Source organism: Balaenoptera acutorostrata, chromosome 20, assembly GCF_949987535.1.
Source record: "Balaenoptera acutorostrata chromosome 20, mBalAcu1.1, whole genome shotgun sequence".
Classification (NCBI taxonomy): domain Eukaryota; kingdom Metazoa; phylum Chordata; class Mammalia; order Artiodactyla; family Balaenopteridae; genus Balaenoptera; species Balaenoptera acutorostrata.
In genome coordinates, this window is record NC_080083.1 from 7,148,868 (window position 1) to 7,163,882 (window position 15,015).

The 15,015-nt window shown below is 49.2% G+C and overlaps 1 protein-coding gene across 4 annotated transcripts in view; it reads left to right on the forward strand.

Moving 5' to 3' along the window:
* Positions 1–15,015, forward strand: part of GAS7 (growth arrest specific 7) — a 199,977-nt gene that overhangs the window by 61,949 nt on the left and 123,013 nt on the right. Inside the window, exon 1 of one of the 4 annotated variants that reach the window (XM_057536124.1) lies at positions 2,506–2,598. The exons of the other annotated variants lie outside the window; for them this stretch is intronic. The gene's annotated coding sequence lies outside the window, so the exon portion shown is untranslated. Of the gene's footprint in view, positions 1–2,505; positions 2,599–15,015 lie in introns of those variants that run through there. 4 annotated transcript variants of the gene reach the window in all.

Consider the following 15,015-nt stretch of genomic DNA (forward strand, 5'->3'; position numbering starts at 1 on the left):
TTCTCTGAGCAGTGGTCCAGCCCCTCTGCAGGCTGGCTGTTCCTTTATGTGCTTTCAGATCTCCAGGGAGGCCTCCTTTTCGACATTTGAATTTTCTGCCCGTGATCACATCACTAGAGTCCATTTCCTACGTGCTGCTCCCCTTACTTTCCCCTGCTTCTTCCCTCTCTAATCTCCATCCTCCCCACCTCACCCCTGCATGAGTCCGATCTCTCGTTTGCAGTTTCCTCAGCTGCTACTTTTCCTTCTCACTTTCCAACGATAGAGTCTTTTCAACGAAAAATCACACTTGGATGAAAATCTCTGGACACCACTCCAAGCTCTGCGTCTTAGGACACACGCTCAAGAATGAATTCCAGGGTAGAATGGGGTGTGGTGGCTGCATTTCTCTCCCCCTTAGGTTTTCTAGTTTGGGGTCTGGAGCTGGAGCCAAGCATGTTTGGAGAGATGCTGTCAGAATAGCATAGTCCGGTAGAACTTTCTGCGATGGTGGAAATGGTCTCTGTTTGTGCCATCCAATACCGTAGCCACTAACATGTGGCTGGTGAGCACTTGAGATGTGGCTAGTGTGACTGAGAGGCTGGGTCTTCATTTGAATTTTTATTTATATTTAAATCATTATATGTGCCTAGTGGCTACCATATTGGACAGCACAGCTCGAAGCCACACACTTTTCAGGATGAGAATAAGAGTCTAAGAAAGAAGAGCGTATCTGCCTAGGTTTCCTCGAGTCAAAATACAACAGTAGTTCTTCCCCAAGATGCTCAAGCTTGGTGACCTATTTCTGAACTTCATGTATTTCCCTTATTGGAAACACCAGTGGGGTTAGGCTACCAGGCGCATTGGGGAAGGTCCCAAATTCCAACTTGGAACATCGGCCTTCCTTGAGGATGTGCATGGCAGGCCCTGAGCTAGGCCTTGTGGACACAGAGATGAACAAAGCAGCCCTGTCTGAATGGAGCTTCTTGTATCTTTCAATAATGAGTTAAGTAGAAAATCAGGATGCTTACAGAAAAGGAAGTGTATTAGTTTCCTATTGCCACAAACATAGTAGCTTCAGAGAACGCATCCTCTTCCATAGATCTGAAGGTCTGAAGTCTGAGATGAGTCACGAGGTTAAAGTCAGTGTCCCAGGGCTGGCTCCTTCTGGGGGATCTGGGGGGAATCCGTTTCTTTCCTTTTGCATCTTGTAAAAGCTCCTTCCGTGGCTCATGGCTGCACATCCTGTTACCTTTTCTCCCCATTTCTGGCTTCACATTGGCTTTTCTTCCCTCTTTGACCTTGTCTCCTTCTTACAAGGACCCTGGTGATTATAGTTAGGGCCCATCCAGATAATCCAGCAAAACCTTCTCACCCCCAAATCCTTAGTTTAATTGCACCTGGCAAGTCCCTTTTTGACATAGAAGGTGACAGTTGTAGGTTCCAGGGATTAAGATGTGGCTTAATCTGGGGGGGCCATTTTTCAGCCTGCCCCAGGGGGTAGCTTTCAATACTTGCAGGAGAGCAAGCTTGTGTCAGAGAAGGTCATTAACCAAGTCGGGCCCTTCCCAAGTGTTCCCGATTGGTGGAAATGGACAAGGCTTGAACCACTCCTGTTGAAGATCTGATGTTGTAAATCAGTGCAGCTCACTACTTACAGTAGCCAAGACATGGAAACCTAAATGCCCATTGACAGATGAATGGATAAAGAAGATGTGGTACATGTATACAATGGAATACTACTCAGCCATAAAAAAGAATGAAATAATGCCATTTGCAGCAACATGGATGGACCTAGAGATTATCATACTAAGTGAAGTAAGTCAGAAAAAGAAAGACAAATACCATATGATATCATTTATATGTGGAATCTAAAATAGGAGACAAATGAACCTATCTATGAAACGGAAACAGATGCATCGACGTAGAGAACAGACTTGTGGTTGCCAAAGGGGAGAGGGATGAGGGAGGGATGGAGGGGGAATTTGGGGATTAGCAGATGCAAACTATTATATATAGAATGGACAAACAACAAGGTCCTACTGTATAGCACAGGGAACTATATTCAATATCCTGTGATAAACCATAATGGAAAAAGAATATGAAACAGGATGTTTATATGTGTATAACAGAATCACTTTGCTGTATGGCAGAAATTAACACAACACTGTAAATCAACTATACTTCAATAAAATAAATTAAAAAAAAAAAGCAGTGCAGCTTATATTTTGGTGCGTCTCCGAGTCACCTGGGGAATGTGGGAAAAGGACAGAGGCCCCGATCTTATCCTGCTCCCATAAGCCTTGACCTGTGTGCCCTTTATGAACTCTCCAGGTGACTCTGCTCCTCAGTAAAGCTTGAGAAGCATCACTCTTAGGAGTCGTCTCGGGGATGATCTGTGTGCGCGTACGTGGAAGGTGGAACGTCTTGTCCTCTGTGCGTGTGTGAGTGCCAAAGCCGGGCTGCAGACAGGAAGTGCTGGAGGAGGCCAGAGGCGGGGCCAGTGTCTGCAGAGCACCCCCACCTGGGCCACACCTGGGAGACAGGAGAAGGTGCGGCCTCACCGAGAAACAGGGAGGGTGCCCCAAGCAGAGGGAGAGACTTGACAGCAGCGCCGAGGTAGGAGCAAGCATGCCGCCTTTGGGGACACGGAGGCCGTTTGGAGCCAGAATGGGCAGGGAATTGATTTGACAGGTGGAGCACTAACAAGATTCACCTGCGAGTGTTTGCAGGCTCGAGGCAGGGCAGAGGCAGGATTCTGTTTGTCGTGCCGTCGGGGTGGCCTGGATGAAGGCCCAGGCTGGGTGGTGGCAGGGAAGGTGGAGAAAAGGTGATTTAAAAGGAAATACGAATGGCGTGGGCCTAACAGTCAGTTAATACTAATCGGGCAGGTGTGTCGGGCGCTGGAATGCTGTGAGCCAGACGGACAGGGTCCCTGATCTTGGAAGTTTGCTTTGGGGTGAGGAGGCGTGTAGAGTTGAGCAATAAGCAGACAAACCCAAATAAACAAGGAGAGCATCAGCCAGAGGTAAATGCTGTGCAGAATTAAATTGGTTCATGTGTGCTTGGGAGTAACTAAACGGTGGCTTCTTTAGATCGGTGCTTGTGGGGGAACCTCCCATTGAAGCTGATGTCTGGATCCAGCCGTGGGAATGAATTGCTGGGGGAAGGGCACTTCACGCAGAGGTAACAGTGAATGCCAAAGCCATAAGGCGGGACCAAACCTTCCCCATCCAAGGAAAAGCTCAAACAGCGCTGTCCAAGCTTTTCTGTAGCGATGCAGATGTTCTGTATCTGCACTTGTCACGTGGCCAGCAGCCCCGTGTGACAACTCAGCACTTGAAAGGGGCCTGGTAAGACTTAGGAACCGAATTTCACATTTTAGTTGTCATTAGTTTAAGTCTAACTTTAAAAAGCAAGATACGGCTGTGGTCCACCCTGCGCTGAATGGCACAGAGCAAGAAGGTTGGTGTGGCTGGAAGGGAAGTGGTATAAAATGATGAAGGATCAGGTAAATAGAAGGCAGACTTTATTGCTTTGTGAGTTAGGCTAAATAGTTTGGATTTCTTTTTTTCAAAGAGGAGTGCCAAGCCTTTGGATGCTTTTAATTAGAAGGTGATATATATATAACCTGATTAATGTTTTGCAAGTTCGCCCTGGCTGCCATGTTGAGAATGGATCGTAGGGGATGAAGAGGGGACGTCGTAGACCAACTCGAAGACCATGATAATGATATAGGGAGTGGTGGTGGTGCCTTGGGAACAGGGTGGCAGCAGTGGAAACGGAGAAACGTGGGTGGATCCTGGATGAGCTTTGGAGGCAGATTGACAGGAGTTGAGAGGGACTGGATTGGGAAGGTGGAGAAGCTGACGATCCTAGATTTGGGGCTGAAGCAACAGGATGGATCATGGTGTCCTTTGCTCAAATGAGGCGTGGAGAACAGGTTTGGTTTTGCTTTTTTTTTTTTGAAGCGAGGAAGATGGGCTCTGTTTTGGATCTGTTAGAGATTTCTCCTGAGCATAGTCAGTGTGGCGCTGGCAAGTAGCCAGATGGACGTGGGGAAAGGTCAGGGCTAGAGAAGTGCATTTAGGGTCATCAGGAAATAGAGCGTGTAGAAAGCTATGGGACAGGAAGGGTTGGGCCACTAAAGAGAATGAACAGATAGGCAAGAAGGGTAGGGGCAGGAGATTTCTAGAACATTTAAGATTGAGCTTAGGGGAAGATCCAGACAGGCAACTACCTGAGAAAACGTGAGACGCCATGGAAGCCATGACAAGTCACAGTTTCCGGAAGGAGGGAACGTTGAATGCTGCTGCCTGGCCAAGGACTGTAGAAGAGTCCAGGGTGCCCTTGGATTTGGTAACAGCATGAAGGTCATTGGTGATACTGGAGATCAGCCTCAGTGGAGTTGGGCTGGAGAGCATTAGAGGTCGGAAATTAGGGGTCATGACTATAAATAAGTCTTTTGGTGAAAATATTCGCTGTGATGAGAAGCAGAGGAATAGGCAGGGCCTGGAGGAGTGGGGTCAAAGGATAGATTTATCTCTCTTTTTAAAAAATTTCAGGTATTTTAAAATTTATTTTATTGAAGTATAGTTGATTTACAATGTTGTGTTAATTTCTGCTGTACAGCAAAGTGGTTTGGCTATATATATATATACATTCTTTTCCATTATGGTTTATCACAGGATATTGAATATAGTTTCCTGTGCTCTACAATAGGACCTTGTTGTTTATCCTCTCTTTTTTTTTTTTTTTTTTTTAAAGCCAGGTGTTATATGCTGACAGGTAGAAAGCAGGTAGGTTGCCTTTGATAGGAGGAGGGCCTTTTAGCCACTGTAATGGGAGGGCAGGCTAAGAACATGGGTACTGACGTGGGTAGGATGGAATTTGGGCAGTGGGTTGATGAGCAATTGCTGTCAGATTGCTCTTGTCTTTCATGAGAAAGAGTGAAATAGTTGTTTTGAAGATGGAAAACAAATCATTGCGTAACCATAGTAGGGTTGCTAGATGGCTTGAACTATGCTTCTCAAACACCAATGTGCAAATGAATCACCTGGGGATTTGTTAAAATGCTGATTCTGCATTTCCTTTTTTTTTTTTTTTTTTTTTTTTTTACAATTTAGAACACAAACTGAGTTTCTAATTTTTAAAAAAATTTTATTTATTTATTTATTATTTTTGGCTGTGTTGGGTCTTCGTTTCTGTGCGAGGGCTTTCTCTAGTTGCGGCAAGCGGGGGCCACTCTTCATCGCGGTGCACGGGCCTCTCACTATCACGGCCTCTCTTGTCGCGGAGCACAGGCTCCAGACGTGCAGGCTCAGTAATTGTGGCTCACGGACCTAGTTGCTCCGCGGCATGTGGGATCTTCCCAGACCAGGGCTCGAACCCGCGTCCCCTGCATTGGCAGGCGGATTCTCAACCACTGTGCCACCAGGGAAGCCCAGATTCTGCATTTCTAACATGCTTCCAGGTGGTGGTGATGCTCTCGGCTTTGGATCCCACTTTGAGTAGCAAGACTCCATAGTACTTCTGCAGTGGGAAGCTTAAGAAGACACAATTTCTTATGTGTCCAGGAGATGCCTAAATTGTTCGCTCGTTGAATTTACTTTTAGGGCAGAGCAGCAAGAGTTGAGCGCCAGTTTGAGATTTGTGGCCATTATTTAAAGCGGGTCTTCTCAATGTTAGAATTATCTGGAGGACTTAAAAACAAAACACCAGAGCCTGGGTATTTTGATTTTGATTGAGATTCTGAATTAACCTGTGTGGGGTGGATCCCAGGCACCCTACGTTTTAAAAGCTCCCCTGGTGATTCTAGTGTTCATCCAGGCTTGAGAAGCATTGATTTAAAATACCAGGTCAAGGGGATGACCATGGGAGTAGGTGGCCCAAGTGGGGTGGCGGCACCGTTGCCCTTAGGATGTGTGGGCCCCGTCTATATAAACAACTTGAGTCACCCCAAATCAGCATGCCAAGGCTATTCTAGTCACCTAGTCTTACATAGTCCCACCAGAGAAATTCCATGTCAGCCAGCAGGCGCAATCTGCTCACCAGGCTGTTCTGGAATCTTCATAGGGTCCTGGGATGACTGTATTGGCACACAGTTCACAGCTCCTGGGTGCATCTGGTCTACCTCATGTAGGTGCTTCATGGGTTGGGGGAGGGACACATTTGGGTATGTAGAGGGTGTTGCTCAAAGGTTCTACCAATCCCTGCTAGTCCCAGGCTCCTTAAAAAATTTCAAAAAAGGCACTCAAATGGTGGGGTCCCTTGAGCCATACAGCCTGGTCATGAACAAGAGCAGAGGAGAGAAACAGTTCAAAAACTGAGAGCCCAACTTATAAGATGAAACCTATCATCCAGTTGCCAAAACTCATAACAGGAGTCATGATGGAAGTCAGGAACTAAAGGATCTCTGCATGTGGCAAGGAACTAAAACCTAGACAGCCAGCAAGGACCCCAGGTCTGCAAACACCACCCACATGAATGAACGTGGAAGGGGATTCTCTGCCAGCTGAACCTTGAGATGACCACAGCCCTGGGTTGCAGCCTTGTGAGAAACCCTGGGTAAGGCTCAAAGTCTGGGTAAACTGTACCCAGATCCCTGCCCTGCAGAAATTGAGACCACACATTTGTTGTTTGAAGACCCTGAGCTTTGGGCTAACTTGGTACGCAGCAGTAAATAACTAGTAGAAGAGGTGAAGGCAGTCTCATCAAAACTCTCCACCTCTTGGCTTTACTTTCCTCTGTGTCGGCGTCATTTTCTAGCTTAGTCACCTCTTTAGAAGGATTCTAGAAACTCTCAGTAACTCCAAGAGGAAAAAGGAAAATCACTGGGCAGCTTTCCAATGGAGCCTGGGGTGGCATAGTTGAGAGGTGGGGTCATCCTAACCACACAGACTGAGGAAGGAACAAGAGTGGTACCCAGAGGAAGATCAAGGTCAGTTGGTTCCAGAGGGTGGAGAATGGAAATCTACCCCCACATGGTAACTGACGAGACGTGGCAGTGATGGAATCCTTGACGTGAGCCTGGATGGGATTTGAGGGAACAGGTCCAGCTCTCAGGCAGAGAGAGGACCGAATGGTTAGTGTCACTGACATCAAGGGAAAAGTCTCAAGGAGCTTGGGGGAATGAGGTCTGGGAAAAGGCGCGTGAGAAATGGTGATCCCCGTTTTAACTGCGAGATTTCGTGTGCCCGTGCCCGCGTGAGGACATTAAGAAGAGAACACGCTGGTGAGGTGCCCGGCAGGCAGGCAGAGACCATTCTTTTGAGAAGTCCAGCGGCAAGATTTTGCTCCTCTGTGTTAATAGGAGACAAGGTTGCCGGTTGAAGGGCTAGAAATGTAGTGAAATTAATCACCAAAGGGCAAGGCTGCCAGGAATCATATAAACCACTCCTTTCGTCATCTGTTAAACGTGAGTTATTCCCCCAAGTCTTCTTTTAACCTAAAGTTTCCGTTTCCTCCTTCTGAGCCTTCAGAACTCCTACCAAGGAGAGGAACAGTTGAATCCCAGCCACCTCTTTTCTTCTCTCTTTCCTGGTCTCCTGTGAAGGTGCTAAGGAGCTGGACTAATAATAAGCTGAGAATATTCCTCCAGCCCAGCAGGAGAGAAGAAGAGAAACCTTCTGGCCTGTCCCTGTCCCCATGATATGCCTTTTGGTATGAAACAGAGTCTGATGGTGAGTTTGGGAGGAAGTTAGCTGACCACGCTCTCAGATTTGAGCCATGCTTGGTTTGCAAGAGAATAGCTCTGGGAGAAAGATCTGGCAGAGGCCACCACACAGACTGGTCACACTTAGGTAGTGCATCCAGGGTGACTCATCTTGCAAAAGTCATGAAGATGCAGCTTTCTTTTCAAGACCAAGGGTCGTGTATGTAGGCATGATGGCGCTGTTGTAACTGCCTGGGACGGCTCTCTCCCCTGTTGTATCAGGTGTGTCTCATAGGGCAGGCTTGCAGGGTGTTAGGGGAGTCAGCTCCTGTCTGACCATCCAACTTGGCCACCTGAGCAAGAAAACCGAGGGGAAAGTATGTTGGAGGAGAAATTACGAAATGCTGGAATTCGTTCCTCACGTCCAGCACCACACGGGCAAAGCCGGCTGGCTCTGCCTAATCCACCCCAGGGCAGTGGAAAGATGCCTTTCTCAGGTCACTTGACACTGTGACCCGGCTTAAACTTTTCACCGGCCAGAGAGATTTAATACAAAGTGCCCACCTGCTCAGGCTGCCCACTTCAGCATGTGTGGCGGAAACCTAGCAGGGCTTTCTGCATCGCCTTTCCCGGAGCTCCGCAGGAATGCATCCTGACTTTCGATGTTTGGTAAACAGGGGTGTGGCGGAGGGGGAGGGCTGGACGGGCGGGTCCCCCGCTCCCTCTGCTTTTTCCGATGACTCACAGGCTGCGATGTTGGAAGGGGCCTCTGAGATTGATCATCTGATCCAGCAGGCTTATTTCACAAGCGTGATTTTGGAAACAGGGCTCAAGGAAGGTCCCGGAGAAGTAAGTGGGAGTGGGGGACATGGGACCCATTGCTCACCTCCACGCCCAGGGCCACACTCTGTCGACACCTCATATAATCTTTGATTATATATGTATGGTAGGGATGGCGTGGGGAATGGAATTCGGTTTTGGACATGTTGAATTTGAGGTGTCAGTGGCCTGCGTCTCTGAAGCAGAATGTGGTTTGCCGCATGAGTCAGAACCCGAGTGGGGATCTGGGAGTGGTCCACAAGGATGCAGAGGAAGGGCCGCAAGAGGCCGATCTTGGGCTCATGGTCTTCCGTTAGTGATTAGCAGCCTGCGGTCCGTGGGCTGTGTTCTCCTTGGTTTCATGGCGCTGTTCTGGGCTGTCATCCATAGCCTGGAAGGGGAGAGGCAGCCCAGAGTTGTCCCACATTTGCCAGCTGGTTTGATGAGCCCACATGCCCATCCCTTAGTCCATGGGTGAAGGATGTGTTCCCACTTCTCTGCAGAGGCAGAGATTAGAGTGACGTGGCCACAAGCCAAGGAATGCCTGCAGCCACTGGGGAGTCTGGAAGATTTGAGGAACGAAGCCCCCCTAGGACCTGCAGGGTGAGTGCAGCCCTGCTGACACCTTGGTTTTGACACAGTGCAACTGATTTCAGACTTCTGGCCTCCAGAATTGGAAGAGGAAAAAAATGGGTGTTGTTTTAAGCTGCCAGGTTTGTGGTTATTTGTTACAGCAGCTGCAAGAGACTAATACAGTGAGCATTTGTCAAAGTCAGCCTGTCAAGATGCCCCTTCGGGGGAAAAGTGATCCCTGGTCAATGAACTTTGAACCTGGAACAAATGAACGTTCATTCATTCATTCAGCACTTTTTTTGAGCACCTGTTGCACTTTAGACCCTGTTCTAAGTGCTGGGAATTTATAACACAGTCCCTGCCGACACTGCTTGGATTCTTCTGGGGGAAATCAGACAATAGAAAACAAATATGACATAATATCAGGCTAATGAGGTTCTGTTTTCCTCTCAGAGCAGAGGGTAACAGGAGTTGCTTTTTTCTATGAGGTTAACAGGAAGAGTCGCTGGTTGCTAATATTTGAACAGAGACCCAAATAAAATAAGGCAACAAGCCTGTGGGTGTCTCAGGAGTGTGTGTCCCAGGGGAAGGAAGAGTTGACGCACAGGGGCTCGTCCGTTGGGTCTGGAATAGAGGGAGGGAGGGGCTTTCACTCTGAGGAAGGTGGGCATCCACTGGAGAGATTTGACTGGAGGCATGACATGATTTTTTTTTTTAAAGATGGAGATAAAATTCACCTAACCTAAAATTAACCATTTTAAACTGTATGATTCCCTGATATTTTAGTGCGTTTGCAGTATTGTGTGACCACCGCCTCTGTCTAGTTCCAAAACATTTTCATCACTCCCGAAGGAGACCTCACACCCATCAAGCAGTCACTGCCCATTACCTCCCTGGCCCCGCTCCCCCAGCCAAGGGCAATCACCGATCTACTCTCGGTCTCTGTGGATTATCTATTGTGACATGATTTTTGATGGGTTTTTAAGACGAATCACTGTGACTGCTGGGTAGAGAATGAGTGGGAGGTGGTGGCCCCAGTTAAAAACCAGGAGAGCAATTGGCTGAGAGAGGTGGTTGGCCTGAGCCGTGGCCGAAAGTAGAGGTGGTGAAGGAAGATGGTGAGTAGGTTTGGATTCAGGATGTTACATCATCACTTCAGGCCTCTCAGAAGGCTTGGGTTAATCCGCATTTGACAGCAGAACCCCACTTCAGATACCTATTCAACATGTCGAAGGGTCCGAAAAGACATGATATAGTGGAGAGAGTACTGGGTCGGAACTCTGGAGAAGCAAGTTCTGAGGTTACCGCCTCGTAGTTTTAAGACTTCAAGCCTGTCTCACTTCACATCCGGGCATTCTCATCCAAAAACCAAGGCCACTAACTAGCTGCCAGATTCCACAGTTCAGGGACTTCTTGCCCAAGGATAAATCACCGATATTTGTGAAGATGCTCCTGCATCTGGGGAAGGTGGGTGTCTTTGCGTCAGCACACCTGGATCTCTCCCCACCCCGCTGGCTCTGAAAGCCAAGAATAAACAGGGCTGGCGTAATCGAGTGGGAAGGAGGACTTGCGTTCTTAGGCAAATCGAATTTCTGTGGAAGTGGAAGAGTCAGGTGTTGGAAGCCTGCCTCGTGGCCAGCCTCAGGATTTTATGGGACTGCTAGGAGGAGTGGTCCTCTGATGCGGTGGTGTGATGCGCTTGTGTCTCTCCCGGGTGGGAGGTGAGGTGCACAGAGCTGCCCCTAATAATTCTGAAGTTTGCGGGAGATTTACTTTTGTGTATAAGTTTTTTTTTTTTTTTTTTGGCCACGCAGCCTGTGGGAATCTTAGTTGCCCACCCAGGGATCGAACCCGCGCCCCCTGCAGTGGAAGCGCAGAGTCTTAACCACTGGACCGCCAGGGAGGTCGCTACTTTTGTGTATAAATCTGAGCAAACTCAAGAGTTATCCCCGTTACGACACACTCTTGCTGGCCTTGCGTTCCGGTATGTGTTCTTTCCTCATTTTCCATGCTGTACACTTAAAAGCCTTTGTTTTTATTTGGAGCAAAAGTAATAGCATACATGCGGTTAAAAACAAAAATCAAATAGTACTGGAAGGCTCAGAGTGCAAAGCGGCACGCTCACACCCACCCCCCTCCTTTCCAGTCGCATTTGATGTTTAGTTCTCCTGGCAGTTACTTCCACAATTTTAAATAAAATGCTTACGTGTTGTTTCGCAATTTGTTAACTTTTAACACTATCTGTTGGTTCCCTGTTATGAAGATGAGGGGTTGTTTACACTCTACCTGCCCTTTTCCCAGGTCTTCACTGACACCTGGGTGGTAGGAGCTACAGCTGGAAATTGATACCCAGGGATTGCTTTTTAAGGACCTGGTTCAAACCAAGGGTTAAAATGAACAGCCCTATGAAACTCATGGTCTTTTAAGATTTTTTTTTTTTTAAGTCTTCTTTCTCTGAACCCCTTGGAGGAATTTCTTTCGGCTTTAGGGTAGGAATGGCGTTTCCCTTGAGCAGGTGGCTTATTTTATCTTAAGGACACAGAGGACCCTTTAGCCAAACACATTTCTCTCTTTGCTCTGGCTGCAAAGCTCTGTGCCAGATTTGCCCCCCACTCCGCCCCACCTCGTGCTGGGAGATTGGACTGGAGAGGTCCCTGACCTCAGCCAGACGTCGTCTCATTTTTTCTGCTCCTGTTTTCTCTGGATCCAATCTGGCCCTCTCGGGGTCTGCATCAGGGAAGTGTGGCGTGGGGACTTTCACTAATTCTCTCCCCTCCGCGCCAGCCTCCCAGCCTCTCCCCGCTCTGAAATCAGACCTGCCGAACTTGACCTCCCTCCTCTGAGTTTTGTGCCCACACCGCACTTCCCCCACCCCCCGCCCTGCTGCCAGCATGGGAAGCAACCACTCCAGAAATAGGACACGTGGCGGCCTGCCCTGGGTCATTAAGGGTGATTTACTTCCCTGTTAGAGACACCGGGCTGGATGAGGATTTACCTGGAGTCCCTTCAGTGCGCCTGGCTGAGCATTGTAACAAGATGCTTGGCAATCAGGGCCGCGTGGAGCCGCCCTGGGCCGGGCCTGTGCTGGTTTAAGGAGAGTCAGCCAGAGGCCAAGGAGCTTCGTGTTGGCGCGCTTGGTCCCCTTCTCCTGAACCCTCGTCGCCTCAGCGGAGGGGCTCCGGGTACCGGACTGTTAGAGGCAGGAAGGATGCCAGCAGCCGGCCTGCCTGGGATCTTGGACCCACCTCCATCATCCTTCCGACCCCAACCCACCTCCCTGGTACCCCTAACGGAGCCGCAGTTAGGCTGGCTCAGTAATTTATTCTTCCTTTTTTCTCTCTTTTGAAGCAGCACATGCCTTTCCCCCCTTTAATCTTACTAAGTTGTAGCTGGTGCGGTTGCCTCTTGACAGTGAGATGGGGGAGCTCCGCTCTGGGTGAAGCCCCAGCAGCCCTCCTGCCCAGCGGACTTGTCTGCTCCTGGCACAGCCCATCAGGATTTTATTCCCTCCCCTCCTTCTGGATAGAACCCCTAACAGGTGGTGCATTTCTTTATTTTCAGTTACTTTCTTTTTGTGGTGGTGGTGGTGGTTGCTTTGGCCCCCGATGCTCGGCTTTGTGGAGATCTTAGTTCCCCGACCAGGGATTGAACCTGGGGCCACAGCAGTGAAAGAGCTGAGTCCTAACCACTGAATGACCAGGACACTCCCTCAGTTACTTTCTTAACAGAGGCTGCTTAGGGGCCTGTGGATTTCAGAGCTGGGAGGACCTCGGAATTTAGCCCTACTTCCATTTCTGTGCTATAAAGAAAGGGGCCCTCGTTTCAGAGCTCAGCGGGGGGCGGGCTGGCTGCCTTCTGAGCCGGTAAGGCTCGCTGAGTCAGTCCTCTTTATGGTAATGAAGTCTTCCGAACTGCTTGAGGGAGCCCTTCAGAAAGCCCTTTTTTTTTTTTTTTTTAAATTTTATTTATTTATTTATTTGGCTGTGTTGGGTCTTCGTTTCTGTGCGAGGGCTTTCTCTAGTTGTGGCAAGCGGGGGCCACTCTTCATCGCGGTGCACGGGCCTCTCACTGTCGCGGTCTCTCTTGTCATGGAGCACAGGCTCCAGACGCGCAGGCTCAGTAGTTGTGGCTCACGGGCCTAGTTGCTCCGCGGCATGTGGGATCCTCTCAGACCGGGGCTCGAACCCGTGTCCCCTGCATTGGCAGGCAGAGTCTCAACCACTGCGCCACCAAGGAAGCCCCAGAAAGCCCTCTTCATCCATCCATCCATCCATCATGATTCAGTGAACCTTTATTGAATTTCTTCAGTGTGCAAGGCATGTCTGATGGGTGCTGTGGGCAGTGTAGACACCCAGTGTGGACACTTGGCCCCCTGTGTCCTGGGAGCCGACAAGCTCATTGCCAAGCTGGGACAAGCAGGTGCCAAAGTCCAGTATAAACCTTTTCTGGCAAGTGCTGTTGACATGGTGGTGATGATGAATGCCCCTCAGAAAACATCCTGGTCCACTTCTTTACCAGTAATCCCATCTCCTGGGAGAGGGCTGCCTGATTATCAGAAATCGGGGTGATGTGTGTGTACAGCCCTCCTGGGGAGGCCAGGCCCAGCTTCCTCTGAAATCTGGGTGGGTGAGTGGGATGTCTCCTTACTCTGGACCCTCCCTCCCCGATAGATTTTCCTTTTTGGGTTTTCCCCATGCACACCTGAACCTCTTGATGAACTCTCCTGAAACTAAGTGGGACCGTAGGAGTTCTCTTTATGTTTAGAGGGGAAAAAAAAACCCTTTCAAGTAACCCTTCGCTGTATCTGCTGGTGCCCTGTAGAGGTCCTTTGTTAAACTGATAGGGTCATTTTAGTTACTTGGGAGCCACTGAAGGTTTTCCAGGTTGCTCTGGAGGAGTCCTTGTAGCTTCTAGGCCTCCTCTTCCTACAGAGACTCTGGCACCAGGATCTCTTTGGAATCTAGGCTTCAGCTCTTAACCCTGCCCCACGCCCCACTCATCTCTCTTATAGTTCAAGTAGCTGTGATGCATTCCCAGGAGCTAGGTATCTTCTAAGACTCCTTTTCCTCCTCCCTGGAAACGTGTATGACCGAACCCAAGTCAAGCTGAGATCATGCCCGACCCCCAGCAGGATTGCGCAGGCCACCCTTCAGTATCGATTAACAAGTTTTCGTCTGAAATTGGAATTCCGCACCGACCGGCAGTTCTTTAACTAATTTCAACAGCTTGTGCAACCCAAGTTGATTCACTTTTCGCATCATGTTTAATTCCCTACCCTTGGTTTTAACTGAAACTCTGCTCCCATCCCCCTCTATTTAGAGACCCCCACAACAAACTCAGGTTCCTTACGATAGTTTGGGAGCAGGGAGGGTGCCAGGTATTGGCAATCGCTGCGCAAAAACCAAGGAAATGTGATCCCTGCTCTCGGGGCCTCAGAAGGATATGCAGAGACTCTATTTAACCGCCTTCTCCCCCGCCCCACCCCACCCCAGGAGTGTATGCATTCTCAGCTGATTAGCTAATGATTTAGGACTGGGCTGGTGCAATGCCAAAAACGTGAGTCACTCACTTACAGGTATAGACAGCAGTGAGCGTGCTCCATTGCCATGGAAACGCGAACATGTCTTCATCTCAAGGCAGAAAGAATTCACTTCTACTCCTCAGGGAAGTGGATGTTTCCCACACTGTTCCCCGGGCACGTGTGTTCTCCCTAAGGCTGCAGTGTCCTCTTCACCCCCACACCGCATCACCACCACCACCACCCCATCCATTGTTACGCTCTCCTGGGTGGGTGTCCTGGCCTACTGTATGCGTTGCCTGCTCCCTCCAACCACCCCCCCCCCCCCCCCCGCTACTTTGTGGGTGCGGCCAGCATCCAGTTGTGCCTCTGATGCCTAATTTGAAGTCCCGGTGACCTAATTGTAAAGTAGGAGATGCAGAAGACTGAATGTTTTCTTGGGGCGAGGCAGCCTGATGAAGTGACAAGAGCC